General features: G+C 38.7%; 1 long non-coding RNA gene across 3 annotated transcripts in view; it reads right to left on the reverse strand.

The window, feature by feature from the left end:
• LOC125129288 (uncharacterized) overlaps positions 1 to 21,639 on the reverse strand; it is a 297,482-nt gene that overhangs the window by 17,487 nt on the left and 258,356 nt on the right. For all 3 annotated transcript variants that reach the window (XR_007135442.1, XR_007135443.1, XR_007135441.1), the window contains one exon: positions 9,637 to 9,695. This is a non-coding gene — a long non-coding RNA (uncharacterized LOC125129288). The remainder of the gene's footprint in view (positions 1 to 9,636; positions 9,696 to 21,639) is intronic.

Here is a 21,639-nt window from a genome sequence, read left to right on the forward strand (position 1 = left end):
TTATTTCCATGGCTAAGTTTAGAAAAGTGTTTTAATGAGTCTTCTTGTTAGCAGGCTATAGCTTAATGCCATTTGGCTCTCCCTGAAGACTCTTCTAAAATTATTCCTGATCTTGAGACTTATTTTACTTTAAAGTAAGCTGGCATGCTCTGAGTCTTCCGCGGGTTCATTAATTGCCTGGTGAGGAATGAGTGACCTTCGAAAACTTAACTGTGTCCTTTGGTAAAATTTTGGCCTATTAAGAACATTTTAGGAGTTCCCTGGTGGCAGAGTGGGTCAAAGACCCAGGCATTGTCACTGCTGTGGCTTAGGTTGCATCCCTGGCCTGGGAACTTATGCATCCCATGGGCACAGTGCCCCCCCCCCCAAAAAAAATCAAAGTACACAGAAAATCAATGCCATTAATTTATTCATTCAATAAATACTTTGAAAAAATTTCTAAGACCTTGCCGAGGATCTAACTTGCTGGCCTGGACAAATAGAGCCTCCCTTTGGACACTCACCATTTTCTAGGGGTCTTGGCTGTTTTGTGTCCTCTACAACTGTCCATCTTGATCTGCCCTTTCTTCACACCTGCCTTCCACCCTCCCACAGCCTTGGCCATGACCTCCCTCAATGATTTTTATTTCCAGGGCCATGTAAAATTAAAATGTCAATTACATTCCTACGTCTGCTCTTTAAATTCTCTTGGGTAATGAGCCATCGTTATTGTGGGTGAGAGATGATGACTGATTCATTTTGTGGGGAAAACATGACACAAATGAATTTTCAGCCTTGGCAGGTATTTGTACTTACACGTCCCTGTGCTTAAAATAATATTTCTTGCCATTTGAAAAACGTATTCAACATGATGATTTGTAAATATTGCTTATAAGCATTATAAAGCCTTCTGTAAAATGTTAGGTTATCTCAACTGTGATTGCCTCACGGGAATCTGAATGCTTTCTGATGGTGCTCTGGTCCTTAGGCAGTCTCTCTGGTGCATAAAACAAAAGACGTTTCATGGCTAACATTCTAATGTTCTGTGAATCAGTGCATGTTTAGCTACCCAGTTCATTGTGATGGCTCTTGCTGGCCTCACTGACCTATCCTTAGATAAGGGTGTTAGGATAGAGGACTACAAAGGGCATTACTAAATTACTTTCTCTCTTTCTCCACCTTCTCCTGCCATCCATCTCTTCTCCCCACATCAATAGATTTTAAGATGAAAAAGGTAAACCCTCCTACACTGTTGGTGGGAATGTAAATTGGTACAACCACTGTGGACAGGGACAAGAATCTGGTGCTTGAGTTCCTGCAGAAAACAATATGGAGGTACCTCAGAAAACTAAATAAAGAACTACCATATGACCCAGCAATCCCACTCCTGGGCATATATCCAGACAAAACTTTCATTCAGAGAGATACGTGCACCCCTATGTTCATTGCAGCACTATTCACAGTAGCCAAGACATGATCCTTACCTCTAGAACTGCTTAGACAAACAACCTAAATGTCCATTGACAGATGAATAGATTAAGAAGATGTGGTATATATATACAATGGAATACTACTCAGCCATGAAAAAGAACAAAATAATGCCATTTGCAGCAACATGGATGGAACTAGAGATCCCCATACTAAGTGAAGTAAGCCACAGAAAGACAAATAACATATGATATCACTTATATCGGGAATCTAATATACGGCACAAATGAACCTATCTACAGAAAATAAACTCAAGGACATGGAGAAGAGACTTTGTGGTTGCCAGTGGGGAGGGGGAGAGAGTGGGATGGAATGGGAGTTTGGGGTTAGTAGATGCAAACTACTGCATTTGGAGTGGATAAGCAATGAGGTCCTGGTGTATAGCACAGGGAACTATATCTAATCGCTTGTGATGGAACACAGTAGAAGATATTACAAGAAAAAACGTATATATATAACTGGGTCACTTTGCTGTACAGCAGAAATTGGTGGAACATAGTAAATCAACTATAATAAGATTTAAAAAAAAAAAGATGAAAAAGGTAGAGGCTGAAGGGTGGCCTTTCTTTATTTGATCAGAGCTAGAGATAGACAGTGGCCTTCAAGAGGTAGGAGTGGAATTGTCTTTGAGCCTTACTTTTCCTTTAGGAAGTAACAGGACCTACCTCACCAGAACATGTCAACAGGGCAAGTTTTCACTTTCTTCCTTAGCCTTGTAGCTCATCACAGAGCAGTTACATATTCAAATGAATCTGTCAGGGACAAGAATCTGGTGCTTGAGTTCCTGCTCGGCCTGATGACATTGATTTGTGAGCATAATGCTCGGCTGCGGGATGTGTGACAGATAAATTTTATCAAAATTAAGGCACAATTAAACATTTCATCTTCCTAATTACTGGCTGTAGATTCAGCCTGATGACCATGTGCTGTAAGGAATCAGCGACCATTACACATTTTAATGGAGCACAGCTGTCTTACAGCTTGGTAATATTTGCACAGTGCCACAGAACTGTAATTTATGATAAAAAGAAAAAATGTGTATTGGTGCTTTTTTGCCAAAATAGATTAAGGATTCATATACTTTAATGAGATTTGGACCTCGTCTTGGATTATCGTTATAAATGATTTATGTGCATGTTCGTAGACTCCTGTAGTTCAGAGTTGATTTGTGTTTGGGTCTACCAATATGGAATTCAATCTTTATTCTTGAGCCAATATCTATCACTCCCCCCCTTCCTCTTTCTTTTGTGTCTTGCATTTCTTTCGCCTCTCATAAAGAAGGGCAGATGGGAAGGTACACAAAGGAAAAAGGCAATGGCCGCAAAGGCCTCGTTGAAAATGACTGGAGCGTCTTTAAAACTCATCCGGAGCAAGTTTAGGGAAGGGAGGAGCTGCTGCTGGCTGCAGGAGCAGGGGCAGCATGTGGGCCTCTCTTCACCAGCCACAAAAAGCCACGCCCACTGGGGGGAAAACCTCACTTCACCCCATTGACTGGAATTCATAAGAGTACTAATGAGGATGATTATCAATTATTTATCATTAGAAAAGGCAACATGGCAAAGCTGTGTCTCTTTACTGCTCCTACTCTAGAGACTTCTGGGCTGCGAATTTGACACCACTTGCTGTTAACTACTGTTGGTATAGGTCTCTTTATCACCATTCTCAGTGAAAAAACCCTTAGAAGGTCATATATTTATGAATGAACTGCTTTCAGCAGATTGGTCACCAGTAGGGTCATGAGTAGTCCAAAAACGTACATGGAAACTCTATGTACACTGTGCCGGGTGCGTGCTTGTCGTTAATAAATTGGGGAGTGCATGTACCTTGTTATATCTGCTTAGTAATTATTATGATGATTAAATTTGTCCAGGCAAGTGGATGCCATAATCTCCAAACCTGATATGAAAAAGATGCGCCTCTCTTGAGAAATACGTCTTTTCAGAAAGCACACTGTGGATGAGAAAGGCGAGATACCAGAATCTACACGAATCTGCTCAATTTAGGTGTTAACTTGCCTACTGAAAACAGAGAACATATCCTAATGAATTCAGCAGGCCTAAATATATATATGTAACAGGGAGAAAAGAGCCCATCTTTTTATCATCCCGATCTTCTCCAGGCTTGATTTATTTCAGCACTCATATGCTGGAATGTTTCATACTGTACCAGGTTGCATATGCTTGTACACTAATTCTCAATTGCCGTATGCAGTTTGTGACAACCATCTGCTTAGACCTCCCTTTGAGTTCTTTCTCCCACTCAGCCCAGCTGAAGTAAAAATATGGACAGAAACAACTTCTGCAGGGAGATGAAAAAGTTAACAGGGGAGTGAAAGTTAGACTGTGTATCTGCCTTTCGCATGGATGTGCTCCTGCAACTTATGCTCCACTTATCAAATATTTGAAGTGCAAAGCCTGACACTTAGCAGAAAGCTGTAAAAAATGCCATGTTTCCTCTGACAGTCTTGGCTGTGGAGGAAAGGTAAGAATAAAATATGTACATCGAGTGCACACGCTGACGCTGGAGCCCACTGGTGCTGCTCCAGCACCTAGACTTATAGTACGTAGCACCTTGTCACTTACCAGAGGGGAGAGGGGTGGAGGGGCGGAAGGAAGACATAGTCAAGCAGATTTGAAAATGCCTGAAAAAAATCAACACCACATTTTGGAGTTTGATTTGAAAAGGAGGGTTGATGTATATTTCCTAAAAATTATTGACCTAGAATATAGGAGAAAGAACCCCATAATTACAGGGCTCTGACTTCATGTCTTTTTGCATGGAACACGAAGAGAGAAAAACAGGAAAAAGGTCTGAGTATTTTTTTTTAATTTATCAATTTATTTAATTTTTAATTTTTTGAGAATTTTAAAAGCAGACATTACATTTATGTATTTGTGTTTGAGAGATTTCAAAAAAAAGGGGGATACTTAAGGTTACTAGAAGACATACTGCTGTCGTGGAAGTGACTGTATTTATTGTGCATCATCAAATCAAAGGCACTGCCAATTATATCAGACCTGATCTCATGAATGTCAAAGTGTGAAGTAGTCAGGTCTTAAAATCATTCAAGAATTATCAATCTATCTATGTGCCTGTCTACCTATTATCTATTATCTGTTTATTTACATATTATTACCTATTATCTATCTATCTATATCTATCTATCTATCTATCTATCTATCTATCTTCTATCTATCTACCTATCTCTTTCTATCATCTATCTGTATATACTATGGCTAATCTGTATCTGTATCTCCTCAAGGTGATAAAATGGCCAAAGTATGGATTGAGACCTTTCATACCATGACCATGTATTTAACTACATAAACAAAAGAAAAATGACCTTGAGGCCATAAGAAAAATGGAAGATATGGGACATTTATGGGAGAAGAAGAAGGAAAGAAGAAATAACAAGAGGATGAGAAAAGAGGCGAGAAAAAACTGGATATGTGTAGAGGATACTAGAAGAGCATCTGAAGTAATCCTGTATCTGCAGAAGACCTCCATCATAGCCTTTGTCTTCCAAAATCATTAATATTTCTACAGGAAAATCACAAAGTGAGAACATGAAATTGGCAGATGAAGAAAAAAGAAATGCCTGGATATAGTGCTCATGAGTTTCAGATGGCATCAGCTATAAAGCCTGGTGAATCATTACTAAAACAGGCAAAATACAAGTTCAGTGTGTTCTTGTGGTGTCTGAACCACCAGATTCTGTCTAATTATAATTGATCAATTCTTAACTCCACAAGTCATACAAATATTGCTTGTTGCATTTTACCTTTTCCTTTAAACTTAAGTGGTTTATCTGAAAAATTTCAGTGTAAATATATCAGAATCAGATTGTATAACTGGAATATATTACCTTACAACTATTGAGAGAATTTTAGAATCCTTTTAAAAAATCCAAGGGTAATAGTTAATGATCAATTATGTAATGGTTAAGAGCATGGGCTTTAGAATCAAACTGGGTTAAAATTCAACTCTGAGTTCTGACTCTGCCATTTAATTTCTTATGAACTCAAGCCTCAGTTTCTCTATTTGTATAGTGACTAAAAGAGAGCACCTATCTTGTTGTTAGGACAAAGTGAGAAATGTAAATCACCTAGCACACTGCTTAGTACATAGTACTCAAATGATAGTTAATCCTATTACTATCAAAAGTCTGGAGGGAACAAATGAACAAGAACTTCCATTGGTGGGAAGCAAGATGCTGAGGAACGACCAGGAATGGTTTGTGGTGAACGGGGCAGAGTTCTTTCTCAAGCAGATAGGGATGGGAGATGTTAAATCTGGTTATTCAAGAAAATGTGTTTGTCATCATATGATGGTGACGCTTACATATAAGGATTATACATGCAAATTCTTCTGCAAATACTCTGTGAAACCATAGCACATGGTTCCAATTCTGGAAATATAATTGCTTTCCTACCAAGTAGAAGTGGTTTATCTTATGGTTTATCTTGAGCTTTTTGATACCTTTTGTTCATTAATGCTTGAGGTCAGCTGAAATATATCTCTGTGTGTATACACACGATATACATGAATATATTGGTACATGTATTTTTTAAATGTTTTAAAAAACCTTTTGTAATTTGGATTTTCAAAGGTGGTCTCTATTTTGTTTCTCAGTCTTTTCCAGAAATGGAAAGACATGCCCACTCTCATTTTTTGTTTTCAGCCAACTGGTTTTATCTACTTTGATTTGTGCTATACAGCAGAATTTTTAGATGCCAGATGCTAAAACACATAGGTTAAAAGCAGGTCAATTTCAATACAAGACTATCATTTTACAGTTTAGTGACTATATTTACAAATTCCATAGTAACAAGCCTGTTGACACAGACACAGTGAAATTATCATCCTTCACAAATAATCGCAGACAAAAATGTTTCCTTCAGACCCTGTGCTCCTGTCAGTCACTGATGAGAGCCCAGCACCTGACTGTAGGGTTTATGAAAGTTTGAAGTGGAGGAAGAAGAGCCATAGCTTGGGGTTCTTGTTAATGACGACAGTTTCCTTGCTCTGCAGCCACAAAGTCCACAAGAAACAGCAGGGCTTAAATAGCTCACTGCTAATCCTAGCAGGGTTTTTGTTGTCAGACAGATTCACTGCATACCTATTGTGTGCAGAACACATCTTTTCACTTGCCAATTCCACACCGAGAGGTTGGTTTAGCTCTTTTTATCTTTATGACCTGCAGACTGGTAACAGCATTTCTAGCAGTGTGTTCGTTTTAACAATAATTTATTCCCATAAAACAAGGTGGAGGTTCCCTAGGCATGGCCACCATATGCCTTGAATTTTCAGAGATAATCCTGATTTTTATGTAATTTTATTTTCAGTGCAATAAAGGCAACTGGTGAAATACCTAATGACATGCTATTTCAATTTTTTATATTATTCTGAGATTTCAGGTAATGAATTGGCATATCAGAAAAAAAAATCTTGCTAAATTATGTTTATGGGTTTCTAGTTTGGAACATGTGGCTAGGCCACGGTATTCCTTAAAAAGGGATTTTATTTTCTACTTTTTGCACAAAAACCATGGTATTTCAGGAAGGCATGCTAACGTCTACATCCATCTCTGGCATCACCGATGACGTTACAGCTCCTGTCTCTTCCCGCAGATATTTCTAAGGGTTACTTCCTGATGGTCAGGGGTCTTATGTCTGTTAGGAATCTTTAAGGTTCAAGTGACAGGGACCCCAGCACAAACTGACATAAACAAAGGAGGAGATTCATTAGGTCACATACTCAAAAGGCAAGTCAGGGTTGGTTGTAATTGAGACTTAATATGGAAACTTGTGTGATATCGTCTAGGACTGATTGCATCTCGATTTTTCTGTCTTTTGTATTGATTATATTCTCAGACTACAACCAGGGCCCCTGATAGCCTTCAGTTGCCTCATGGTCTCAAAATGGCCGGAGCAGTTATATTTTTGTAACTCACTGGAAAGAAAAAGAAACATTTCTTTTGGTAACCTCCATGGAAAAGATATGCCTTTTAGTCCCAGAAGCCCCAGCAAACATGTCCCCTGCTTCACTGGCTCTGCTTAGTTTCTGTACTCAACCAAATACTTCACTAAAGGGATGGGATTCACCGGTGGGTTTAAGCCAATCAGGCTCCACTTTAAAATTTGGGGGGTGAGGTCACTTGTATCTGTGCCATGCCACGTGACTAAAAATGGTTCCTCCAAAGCAAAATTTGGGTTCTGCTACCAGGAGAGGAGAGGGATGTCTCCTACAAGGCTCTGTGATTGTGCATACCATTAAAACCCAGTTTCCTAAAATAAAAGACCATGCAACACAAAAACAGATTCTGTTATCTGTGGAACTTGAGTGGTCAGCTAGAACCCCACATTAGGTGAACAGGTTTTGTTTTGTTTTGTTTTCAAAGACCAGGCACTGAAGTGCTCTTCAGTTTCACTCAAAGTAGTCAAAATTACAAATGTAAAATCAGGAAATTCCAAGTGGGCAGAACAAAGAAATATAATGATGTCAACATTTCTTTTAATAAGCATGGGAATTGTGAGGATTCCAGAAGTTCTTTGATCACTTAACAGAGAGGAACATTCTAGAATTTTGGATCTAAGATGGTATGAACCTTTAATATCTCTTAAATTTGCTCCATTATAGGTCTCCCCTAGGAGATCTGGTTTAAAACACCAATGCTGGGGTTTCACCCCAAACCCTCTGAATCAGTATCTCTGTGGGAAGAAAGTTCTGATAATCTGTATTTTCAAAAACAGGTAAATTGAGGAGACATAGATTTACTCTACACCTCCCACTTACCTGCTGTAAAAATCACATGAATTTGTAAAGAACTGGGAGGGTGCCTCTTGGAATTGCCTCTTTCATTCACTTATTCAACAAGCGTTTATTTTACACGTATTTTATGCTATACTTCTAGGCAGTTAATATACAGACACAGATATAGCCTCTGGTTTCATAGGATTTATGGTGTTATAGAAACATACACTTAATAAATAAGAAATACATAGATGTACGATTACAGCTGTGGTACTTACTGCAAAGAAGTAGAAAATCCTAAGAAATGATTAGAAGACCTAGTATCATTGGGATATCCTTAACTACTTATCCAGAATTCTCTCCAAGTATGTGTTACAGCTGAATCTCCAGTGGTAGATGGCCAACATTAGGATAAGCCCAAAATGGACCAAACTCTATGTAGCATGACTAGGTAAACAAACAAGCCCAGATAATATAAATTCAAGAACATCGTAGAAAGATCTTGAAGTAACAACTTCATCACTGGTGTCTATGCTTGTACATCTCCCTAATATTTATTTAAACTGAGAGCTGAAGCTACCCTTGATTTCAAAGTTCAAATTCCTAGAATCGAAGGACTGTCGATTTTTACCATCTTTGGCATTTACAAAGGCAAAGGTCAAGCTCGCGTCTGTAGGTAGAACGTTGCTGCTGCTGATGTTGATGCTGTGTGTTTGAAACAGGCCTTGCAAATCACTGTAGTTTAGCCAAATAAATCAAACTCTCCTTTGTGGTTTCTCTCTCCCAGCTAACATTTGAATATCACAAGAGATCAAAGTAGGAGATGTTCTGTCACTTGCATTCACAAGAATAGATGACTTTTTATCCTGTCTTTTCTATTATTACTGTTTCAGTGTGATGATTCAATAGCAAGTGAAACGGTGCTAGGATAATGCTTTTTTTGTAAATGAGAATTGTTGTTGGGATATATCAGAAATTTTCATTTTAAATACCAAAGTCTTGAGGTTTGTTGATTCAAATAAGAGAGTTTAAAGAATATTTTGACTTCCTGAATATATTTTCAGCTCTCAAGTTGGTACAGAAACTTTAATTCTATTAATTCTAAGTTGAGATTATCATATTGTTCAGTAAAAATGCTATTTCTTTTTTTGAGTTTTTTTTTTTTTGAACATCATAAAGATATAGGTATAGAAAGTCCCTATACTTAAGCAAAGGAATATGTTTCTTATTCTAGAGCTTAAAGATGACTATAATCAGTACACTTATTGACAATTATTTAAGAGTCTTTTGTCTCAGTCATACCTGGCTTAGAGGCTACAGTATCAGCACAGTAAGATGCAGTTTTCAGAGGGAAAACCTTGGGGCGAAAGGAAAAAACAAGAACAGAAAAACAAGATAAAGCGATTGTCTACTTACCAGCACTGGGTATTTGGGGCTTCAGATAATATGGTACTTGTCAGGCAGGAGAGGATGGGCTGTGAACAAAAGAAGACGATTATGGGACAAATAGGCAAAGACCTGATAACATCATTTGAATTTCTAGATCCAGCCTTTGCTCTGTGCAACTTTAGACTTTACAAATTTATAAGCCAATAATTTTTTTAAAATGTAAGTTACTTTGTGTTTGGTTTCCATTGATTGTAACCAAAGTCTTGACTAATACATCAAATGTTGAAAAAAATACCAAAGATGCAAAGTTTTATTTGTGGTTATGAGAGAATGAAAATACAACACAGTGTTATTCTACATTCATAATCATTCGGAGCAATATTCTAAAGTTTGATAAGAGTCATTTCCTTATAAATGAAAAACTAGTGAGTTAGAAAGTGAGTTAAAGGCACTGAAGTCAGTTTTACTGAAGACAAAAATAACAAACTAAGATAAAATTTTTATGCCTTCAATTTAATAATTACTTTTGTAATTACATGGTATAGGAGGTTCTGCCAAAGCACATTCTGTGAATTCTTTTTATAAGAAAAAAAACAAATGAACAGGATTTACTCTTAAGAGGTATTATGGTGGTTTACAGTGTTTAATAGAGTCAACTTCATGTTCTAATACATCGGCCTCTATAACACACCTAAACTCAGTAAGCTGTGTACTAACACATAGAACAGTGTACTATATATATCTATGGAATATTGCTATAAAACAAGGAGATTAAAAACTCTGAGAACTTGAACTCTCCATAAAATTACTGACTAGTCCCACATAACAGATCTTGTAGAAAGAGGACAAATTTTAATTATTCCTGAGCAAGAAAAATACAACTTGATATATAAGAAGGGTTGTAGACTCCTTGGATCTTTCTTTTGTTTAGTATTTATTGCACATGTGGAGCAAATGTCTTTAACATTTTTAGTCTAGGGTGTGTTCCTCACACCTGTGTCACTGAAAGAAAGTTTCTGTTTGTACTTTATTTAAACGTTTACTTTGAAAGAAACTTACTTACTATTTTGTACCTTATTAGATAAATGGACTTTGTTTTCCTTATCCAAATTCCCTTTTTTTTCAATGGATTTCTATGAACTGCTCTCGAGATAAATGTGCCCATTTTATAGACAGGAAAACTGAGAGTCACAGAGGTCAAATGGCTTGCACACACAGCCAGGAAGTGAGAGTCCTGCAATTTGAATCCAGGCCTCAGATGTAAATTCTGAATCCTTTTTCTTCCACCACTTCCCCTCTCAGGCAATCTCACACCTCAGCATCTGTTCTGACCCCATCCTCTTCTTGCTCCAGGTCAGTGAGGGCTTGTTATTGCCTCATTCCTGTTGTGATCTGGGAGCCCATTCCTGCCTTTGGGAAATTCTTGTACCTTCCATAATATGCCTTCTGCCCATTCACTTTGCCTCCTCAGGGGATAATAATTATGTCTTACCACTGTCATAAGAATGATGCATCGATTTGTACTAAGCAAGATTCTTCTGGCCCCCTTAGCATGGGGATGAGCGAAGACTCCTAGAGTAATTAAAAAAACCAATGTCTTCCTGACTCAGACTCCACCATAGGTTTATTCCTTTATTTATTTATTTATTTATTTTATTTTTATTTTTCCAAATTCCCTTTTAAACCATGACCATTATCAGGTAACAAACCACCAGGTTCATCTCTAGCACCAAAAGCAAGTTAAAGGATGCTCATGTGTTTCAGGTATGTTTGAAGTAATGTGCTTTCCTAAAGGGGACTGCATGTGTTCCTTAAACTTGATCTAGTCCCTCTGCTTGTTTTTAAAAGAATCTTTGCCTCTCATATTTCTGTGCTCATTGTTAGTTTTTTCTTTTTACTGATGATGTTGCACCTAGTCTTAGCTAATGATAAACTTCACCAATTTTTATTAACCAATTTTTATTTTACTGCTTTTTTGATCTATTGTTTCTTCTAGCCCTCACCATAATTTTTGTGATTATGATTATTACTATTACATCTGGTTAAACTGGACTATGCACTCGTTATTAAAATTAAAAATTATTTGGGGAATTAGTACAAACCATAGGATGATGATGTCTTCCTCTAGAGACACCATTTTGGGTTGAACTATGTCTACCACAGTTTCACATACTGAAATTCTAACCCCTAGTACCTCAGAATGTGAATTTATTTGGAAATAGGGTCATTGCAGGTGTAATTAGTTAAGATGGGGTCATCCTGGAATAAGGGGGGGTCCCTAATATAATGTGACTTAATGTCCTTATAAAAGGGGTAATTTATACACATACAGATACACAGACAAGGAGTATGTCATGAAAATATTGGGGTTATGCTATCACAATTAAGGAAACTTCCAGAAACTAGGAGAGAGGCCTTCCCTAGTACTTTGAGGGAGAACACAGCTCTGCTAACCCCTTGATCCTGAATTCTAGCCACCAGAATGGATACAATAAATTTCTGTAGTTGGTGGCTCTTTGTCATGGCAGCCTCGGCCAACTAATACAGAACGCGTGCTTGGCTTTCACTTAGGTTAGGGATGAAGAAAGCCACGCCCTTGGCTGGCAGGTACAGCTTAAATTTACAATGTCTCTTACGCTTCTTCAACAAGTTTGTAGACGGAGATCGTTCTTGAGTCGGGTAGTCAAAGACAAAAGCCATTTAAGGCAAAAGAACACAGACATGGGAAGCCCGTCAACCCTGGATTGAGCACTGCTTTTCTGTCGCATGTTTACACATCTGTGTTTATAATCTCAGGATATTACTGAGGGTCTCTTTACCCTCCTCTACTCAGCTTGAGTTAAAATGTGCTTTCATGAGAAGGCCTGGATACATTTTTAGTTTAACGAGCCAAACAGCTCAGTTTCCTAAAGATAGGTCATTTGAAAAAAGGGTTCAATAAACTTTTTCTAGCCAATTAAATATTTTCAAAAATAGCTCTTTAGGTAGACAGCTAAACCTAAATTTTCAGAGACAGTAAAAGCAAATTAATAAAGGAAGCAAGGCTTTAACTATAATTAAAGACTTTATTAATCGAAATTTAACTTACATTATTAACTAATTTAATTCTAGATTTTATCCTGGCTTGAGCAAGGAAAATTTGCTTGCAAATTTTTCTGACTTTCTTTAGTCATCAGGCTAGTTTCTTGCCTGCTTTTTTTTTTTTTTTCCTACCTGTCATGCATTATCTAGATCTAATCTTAAATGTCTATGTGTTTAATTCTTAGCACCAGACCTTGAACTAAAAGCAGAAATAATAGTGATACCTTATATCTGTGGAATGCTTTATACTACACAAGGCGCTTTATACAATAGAAGCTCTCCTAAACCACTTAGATGTACATATTCTACTAGTGGAAGAAAACTTTTCATTTATTTCTTAGCACACTGTGGACCAGGGCCCGGTGGGTCCCAGGCCAGCAACCTGCTCACCCTTGTGCCCGCAGTGGAGTAATTTCTATCAAATTCTGTTTATGTTCAAAATTGTTTAAGAGAGGAGTGCTTGTTATTGTAATTGTGTAATTTAAATAAATATTTTATAAACCAGCGACATAGGAATGCAGAGGGAAAGAGAATTGCCCTTAAAAAAGGCTGCCCTGAAGCCCTGCCAACACCTTGATTTTAGCCCAATAAGATCTGTTTTGGACTTCTGACCTCCAGAATTATAAGATAATAATTTTCTATCATTTTAGGCTACTGTGCTGGTGGTAATCTGTTATGGCAGCAATAATAAACTAATACACATCATTAAAGGAAACATTCTATCTAGCCATACATGGAGAATAAATATCTATTCAGGTTTAAAATTAAAATAAAATTATTGTAGTGTGTTTATATCACCTAAAATGATGTTTTATTTATTTAATTTTTTAGGTAATTGACCAACTATAGGCTCCAGTTGCCTCAAATGAGAGAACAACTACTCTATATGGTATCTCATTGTATCCATGGGAATTTTGTGGAGTCTATCAAAGTTCTTGTTTTGTCTCTGTCTTTTATGATTCAGGTGGAGGAATTCTTTCTTATTTTCAATTCTTTCTTATTTTCATTTATGAAAACTAGGGCCTTCTCTAACAGTGAATGATGAAAATTTTTTCATCAGATAATCCTTAACATCTCTAACCTGTTTAATTTGTAGCTGAAACCCTTGGGTTTTTCTGTGCTTTAGCTCTGATTTAACCTGAAATTAAAGTCCATGTGCTTTGCAGCTGCTGGTTGCCCCTAACCAGGGAATTATGACTGAAATATCTGAAGGACACTGGAGTCAGGAGACCAGCACTTCGGATCTGAGTGACACTGACAATCTGGGTGTCCTTTAATAAATCTTTTAATCTCTCTGGGACTTAGTTTTCTCCTTTATAAATTATGAAGTTGGAGTCGATGATTTTTAAGGTCCTTTTTGGATCTATAGGTCTCTGACTCCATAATTTTAATTCTAGAAAAACTCAGTTCTGAGGAATGCCAAATTTCTCTCCAGGGAGGGAAGAAAAACATTTGGCTCCTAGACTATCTAGACATGTTCCTGGACATAAATATCTCTTCTAAGGGATTGAAAGTCTCTGTTTAAGTCCTACAGTTTGCCTGATATCCCCCCTTTTTGTACAACTCTAAAAAACTACAGCTGAGATCCAAATTACTTTTTGTCGGGATGACCCTGCCTCACCTGTGCATCTAGCCTATTCTGCAAGTGCCTTGTCTATTAGGGACACTGAGCGAAGTGTGGGAGAGGGCCAACATCTTCCACTTCAGGGGGAGTCAGACTTGAAGACAGATGGACTGTACCATCCCCTGGGAGTGCTGTGACTGGGGAGCAGCCGGTCACCTCATCTGCAGTAGTGACAGTATCAATGAGGACACAGACTGGATCCCTGGCCTTGCTCAGTGAGTTAAGGATCTGGCCTTGCCATGAGCTGTGGTGTAGGTCCCAGACACGGCTCGGATCTGGTGTTGCTGTGGCTGTGGTGTAGGCTGGCAGCTACAGCTCCAATTGGACCTCTTGCCCGAGAACCTCTATATGCCGTGGGTGTGGCCCTTAAAAGACAAAAAACAAGAACAAACAAAAAATAAAAACACATGTAAACAGAATTTACCAGGATTCAACAGATTATGAAGTGGTTTCTTATCTCCTCTCAAGACTATGAATACATTGCAAAATCTAGGGCAGTTAGAGACTGTATTTAAATTCAGATGTGATATTTACATATGTTTCCTACTCTTTTTATAAAGATCTGTCCTAGTGCAATTTAATCAGCCTCTGCAAGTTTATGTACTTTGTGTGTTAGGAGGATGGTTGAAACTAAAGTGATTGGTTTTGGGGGGTTTTTGGCCATGCCCTCAGCATGTGGAAGTTCCCCGGCCAGGGATCGAACTTGTGCCATAGTAGTGACCCAAGCTGTTGCAATGACAATGCTGGAATACTTAACCTGCTGTGCCACAGGAGGGCTCCTAAGTTGACTGTTTTAACCTGACAGATGCCTAGGAGGTCCATCACCTTGCGTGATGGGAACTGAGTGGTGTAACTGCTCCAAGTTTCTTATCTTATAGAGATTTTATGTATGGAAAACTATGAAGACTTTGATATATAAATCAAATATGAGTATCAGTATCTATCTACCTATCTGTCTGTCTACCTACCTACCTTTCTGTCTGTCTGTACATCTATCTATCTATGGTAGATATTCAAAGAACATGACAAGAAGAAGAGTTGGTATGGCAGTTTATCTCCAAGATGGCTGCCATCAATTCCTTCTCTCTGAATATACACAGATGAAAAACTTTTCAGTTATTTGTATTCTTTGGGGGAAAGGGAGATGATAGGTAATATATATTCTTTTGGCTTTAGGCAGATAAATATTTTATATTATTACATCACCCCCACATCCTTGCCAGCACTCACTCATCAACTGCTACCCTCCACAGCACCACCCCCTCCTTCCAGACTGATGAACATTATGCCTCAAAGCCACCCCAGGTTCCAGGGTCACACCCAGCTCTGCTCATTTCCAGGGGCATTTCCCTCTAGTCCATATTTACCCCCAGGAGAAATCCAGAAACTCATCTTAATAAATTGCCCTGCAGTTCTGGATTAAGACGTGCTCGTGTCGGGTTGGCCATGCCTCTCTGTTGAGTCACATGTAAGCTTGTGCCTGGACTTGCCCCCACCAGAACGATGTTAGTGGCTCAAATCAGAGACCCCAGAAGCTGGATAAAGGACATGACTTTGGAGTGTCAGGGCCTCCTGGTGATTTTAAATAGTTTCCCAGGGGCTGAGATGGGTTTTACTTAGTCCTGAATGTAGGCCTGGTACAAGGATAATACCCTGTATATTAGGTAGGCAACTATTAGAGATTTAAACTAGGGAAGAAAAGTAGAATGTCCAAATGAGATGGTGGGTGAAGCAGTTTGCCTTCCAGATGGCAGCCGTCAGTGCCTTCCCCATGTCTGAGGACATGAGCACACCGTTCTCTCTGGGAGAGGGAGAGTCCATTCTCCCATACCTCTTGAATCTGGGCTATACTTAGAGACCTGTTTGACTAACAAAAGTGAAGTCTTGCAGCTTCCTCCCAGGCTTTTGGAATGCTTGCTCTTGGAAGGCTCACCGGAGGAAAACAGCTGCTTTGTAACAAGTGTGACTGTGCTGTGTAAAGCCCAAGCTGTGCACGCAGGTCCTGGAGGAAGAGACCCTGTGGAGGGCGAGGGGCCATCTTAGACCTGGATCCTCCAGACCACCCACCCCAGCAGGGGCCATGTGGATCAAGATGAACCACCCAGCCAAGCCTTTCTCATTCCTGACCCACAAAACTGTGAGCAAAATAAACAAGGGTCTTAAATCCCTAAGGTCTGGCATAGATACAGAGCTAAAAAAGTAGGTTAAAGAAAGACTATAGGAGTTCTCATCGTGGCTTAGCGGTAACAAACCCGACTAGTATCCATGAGGACGTGGGTTCGATCCCATCCCTGGCCTCGCTCAGTGGATTAAAGATCTGGCACTTCTGTGAGCTGTGGAGTGGGCTGGCAGTTCCAGCTCTGATTTGACCCCTGGCCTGGAAACTTCCATATGCCATATGCCATATGCCATATATGAGACCTAAAAAGACAAAAAAAAAAAAGACTATAGATTAGGGAAATGTGGATGGAAGATAAGCAAGAGGTAAGATAAGGTGGAAGGATTCAGAATGATCTGGAAAACTTTGCAGTCATTGGTATGAAGCTGAATTTCAGTGAATGAAGAGGCCAGGTGATGGGGAGCCAATTCCAAACAGTGAAAGCAGACAAACTGTCTAAGAGAAAAGTAGGTTAACATGAAGAAGGACACTCCCAAGAGGAAAACAAGAATCTTAGGGAAAGGCAGACTTCAGCTAGCCCTGCAAATCTTCTGGGCACACTCACCCCAGAAGGACTGTGTGTGACGGGAAAGTAGGACTTGTGGGAGGCACTCCTTGTCATTGTCATTCATATTCTATCAGGAATATCTAATCCTTTGAGCATCTCTGTACACTAAAAGCTCGTGATGTCTAGATGGTGGGAACGTAAGTCTTGTCTTCATGGAGCTCGCCAATGTGTGTGATTTTTGTCCCGACAACATGTTCATCACCCCTCCCATTATCAAGAAATATTGGAGCCTCTAGTGTGTAAAGGAAAAAACAGTAACATCTCTGCATAGTCAATATGGAGCCATGTCTTTAAGAAGACAAACATATCAGGAAACTAGAAAAGCCAGGCCTGGAGGCTAAAATCTGAAAACTGGAACGCTGCTAACATAGGGTGACACTGTCCAGGAAACATAAGTAAAGGTTTGTTGGTAACTAATGGTGGGGTTTTGCAACACTGGATACATAGGAAGTTACTCAACCAGCTGGAGGGGAGCCTCTATTGGCTTTTCCAAAAAAAGAAAGAGAGGTTTAAACAAGAAACATAGATGTGTATCTTTGCTTCCTGTATTCCTGAAAAGTCTTAAATAATTAGGCTCTGTTATAAAAACCCCAAAATATTTGCTGTCAAGACTCTCAGAGTGAACCTTATGGAGTATTATTAGGAAAGCAAAGACTCCCCAGATGTGCCTGGCTTCATTTAAAAAAAAAAATTCATTTGGATCTTTGCATTCAAAATTAAATTTCTTGAAAGTGGAGTCTTCCTATATAGCAATGGAATGGGGAGAAGAAAATATTTTTAAAAATATCAGCATTAAAAAGTATCATACATTATGGATGTTCCTACTCATTTCATAGTTTTAGCCAGTTTCTTGCAGTGATCGTATTTTTCCTTCCCTCTCAGCCAGCCTAATCTGTCCTATAAACTTTTGTTCACTCTCTCCTTTCTGCTTACTCCACCCACATCCCTTTACCTGTGGCATTTTACACCTGAGGGGAGCTGTGAATGGTTGACAAAAAAAGGTCTGCTAATCACTCCAATTAAGAGGCGAGAATGTCACCTTTACCTACCAGCTTTGTTACTGAACATGTTAATTACTAATTGTACAGGTGCAGGCAGTCAAGTTCACGAGGTTCACACTGACACACAGCTTTGTTTCGGCTGTCTGTTTAAACATTGAAAAATCCTGGGGAAAGGGTTGGTTTCTGTTGCAGAATGAACAGATGTCATTGGTATACTTTCTCAAACGGAAAAATCTTTAAAGCAATCAAAGTAACCTTCCGAGAGGTGATTCTCCAAAGTCAGGCTGTCACAGGGCAGGTGTTTTGGGTTCTTTTGGCCTCGTGAAGGAGCATGGAACTTGTCTTTACCAGTCTCTGGAACTCCACTGGCAAGTCGGCTGAGGGTGTTACGCTAGAAGTTAAGTAAGGATTTGTTATAAGCCCAGAGTTTCTATATGTTCATGTCTTTCTGAAAGCTGAACCCATGTCATCGGATGGGGTTACAGATACGTCCTCTGGACTTGTTTTTAGACAGTTTTGACTGATAAAACACCTGGATGAGGGAATCACATGCCCTCTATTTGCCAGAAACCAAGAGATCACCCTGACCAGACTCTAATTAGGTAACAAAAGATTATTCTACAGAGGGGACAGCTGACGTCTCAGACATGTCATTAAGCCAAGATGAGCCTCAATTTGCAAAATGAGATAGATTTGGGCAAGAGCTAACCTTCCATTTTTCTCTAGCAGAATGAGTAATTCCTATGAGGAGCTGGTAATTTTTAGCTTGTCCTCAAGCCTACTGAAATATCTTTGCTCTTTCCATGCATCTGTAACAGCAACTGTTGTTTTCAGTCATTCAAGGGGAAAGTGTGCAGTAAGGGCCTCTTCTATTTTTGTGGTAGACTCCACAACAAATAAAGACCGTCTCTCTGGCTCCTTGCAACCTAAGCTGCAAGGTTTTGAGAACTGCTGTGTGATGGTAAAACTAGTTGATCTGTTTGAGATCATTGCCCAGACCACATTTGAGGGAGTCTATCCTGGTCCTGGGTGAGCAAGATCTCCTTGCTCTTACTCAGGAGGTGCCTTGCCTGTTACCTAATTTACAGCGAGGGGTAAAGTGGGGTAAGAATGGCTGAAAGCCTAAGACCACGGCTGCCTATCTCTCTGAACACAGAGGATAAACCCAAACCTTAGCCCATTTTTAAACCAACAAATGCCCTATAAATTCTTAGCATGTGCCTGGTACCTTCTAAATGCACAAGAAATGGAAGTCATTACTCTTAGCAACTTATTCACCTCTGGGGACATTTGTCACTTACATTTATTAACCGTAAATCAGCTAACATTTCCATTGGACTTTAGCCTTTTCTTTTTTTCATGAAGCTGGGGACTCTTTCCTTCCCTCCATTTTGGGTTTAAAAATTTTTAGCTTCTTGTGGTTGTTTCACCAAGACATGAAATATTCAGTATAGGAAATTATAAAAATGCATGCCTTTCAATAAATAATTTATAATCCTCTCAGGGATAATTATTAATTTGGTATGTAACTTCAAGGATTACATTCTATACATGTATAAACATTTAAAAATTAAAATGGGAATGATGATGCAAGTTGGTTTGGAAAATTTATTTTCACTTAGTATAAGAGTCAAAACATTTTTCTTGAAATGTGCATGTTTATCACCATCATAATTTTTGTTAACTGAATAATATTTCCTTTTGTGGATTTTCCATAATTTAACACACTATTTTTGTATATGTTAGCTGCTTCTAATTTTTCACATTTAAATAATACTGTTGTGAGTATCCTTGTGGCAAAATGTGTTTAGATAAATTCTTAGAGGTAGAATTTGGGGATTAATATGCATGTATCCGCATCTTTTGCTGCATAACAAATTACCTGACACTTAACAGCTTAAAACAACACACCTTTGTGACCTCAGTTGCTGTGGGTTGAGTCTAGGCACCAATTAGCTTGTCCCTCTTCATAGTGTCCCTCATCAGTGGGGCTGTGGTCTCCTCTGAGGCTATCCTGGGAAGCATCCACTTCCAAACTCACTCACGTTGCTGAAAGAATCCATTTCCTTGCTGTTGTAGGACGGAAAGACTCATATTCTTCTTTGGTATAGGCTGAGGGGTGCCTTCCGCTCCTAAAGATAGGCTGAAAGTTCATTGCTATGTGGCCTGCCAACCTAGGCAGCCCTCATCATGGCAGCTTGCTTCTTCAAGCCGGCAAGGGAGAGAGAAGCATATTCCAGCAAGAGGTGTTGCAATCTTATGTAACGTAATCACATAACAACATATATTCTGCTTTTTTTTCTGTGTTTATTCTGTTGGTGAGACAAAAGTAACAGGTTTCATGAGCTGCCAGGGAAGAGCATGACATAAGAGCATGAATGCCAGGCAGCCATTCTAAGAATCTGTCCACAGTAATCTATGTTTAAAACTTTTGATGAACAGAACCAAACTGCAAATATATCTCTGTTAGCACAGAATTAGTGTACCCTTTTCCCTTCAACACTGACCAATTTGTAGGAATTAAATTGCCAATTGGATAGGGAAAAAATACATTTTAATTTGAGCACATATATTTATGATATGTTCATATATTCTGTGGTCATTTGCATATTTCTCTTTTGAGAATTGCCTTCAATGTTCTCTGGGAAGAGTGCTAACATTTTTCATTGTTACACTTGTTGCAAATATTTCTCCTCTATATCTGGTCGATCTTTGTATTCTGGGAGTAATGTTTAGGAATGTGGCTTATTTACTTTATTGTAGTCAAATTTGACATTCCTTACCTTATTGACTTTCTCTTTACCACAATGTGTAGTGTTTTCGTGCCCCAGGATTACATAAATATTCTAAAATGTGGAAGCTAAAAAATAATAGAAATGAATCTGCGTACAAAAGAGAAACAGACTCACAGACATAGAAAACAAATTTACTGTTACCAAAGGGGAAAGGGAGTGGGGAGCAGATAGATTAGGAGTGTGGGATTAACAGATACAAACCACTATACATAAAGTAGATAAGCAACAAGGATTTACTGTGTAATACAGGGACACTCAATATCTTCCAGTAACCAAGAATGGAAAATAATCTGAACTATTATTATATCTATGTATCTCTGGATCACTTTTCTGTACACCTGAAACTGACACAATATTGTAAATCAACTATTCTTCAGTTTAAAAAATTTAAGTAATTTTATGAGTATTTGCAGATTTGCATTTAATCTAATATTTGGTAGAAATATAAAACAGACATGATTTTTATTTATTTATTTATTTCAACCACAAGTCATTGTTAAATACCTAGAAATTCATTAAGACTAAAAGGCCTGAGAGATTGAAAGCCACCAAATGTGACTTACAGAATTTGCCGGCCTCCTGTGGGGCACATAGAACATATGCACATTTAGGAAATGGGAGCTTAAGCCACTCCTCCTGGTAACTGTCTGCTCTGTACACTTGAGGTCCATGTGTGCCATGAGTTTACTTGTTGTCTGAGAATGTAGCAGAGAGGCTCTGCCATCCACAGAGGGTAGTCACAGTGAGGTCAACCTGACAACATGTGGAAGACCTTCCACTGATCCCCTTCTTTCCTGGCGTGG

This window comes from Phacochoerus africanus, chromosome 6 (assembly GCF_016906955.1).
Source record: "Phacochoerus africanus isolate WHEZ1 chromosome 6, ROS_Pafr_v1, whole genome shotgun sequence".
Classification (NCBI taxonomy): domain Eukaryota; kingdom Metazoa; phylum Chordata; class Mammalia; order Artiodactyla; family Suidae; genus Phacochoerus; species Phacochoerus africanus.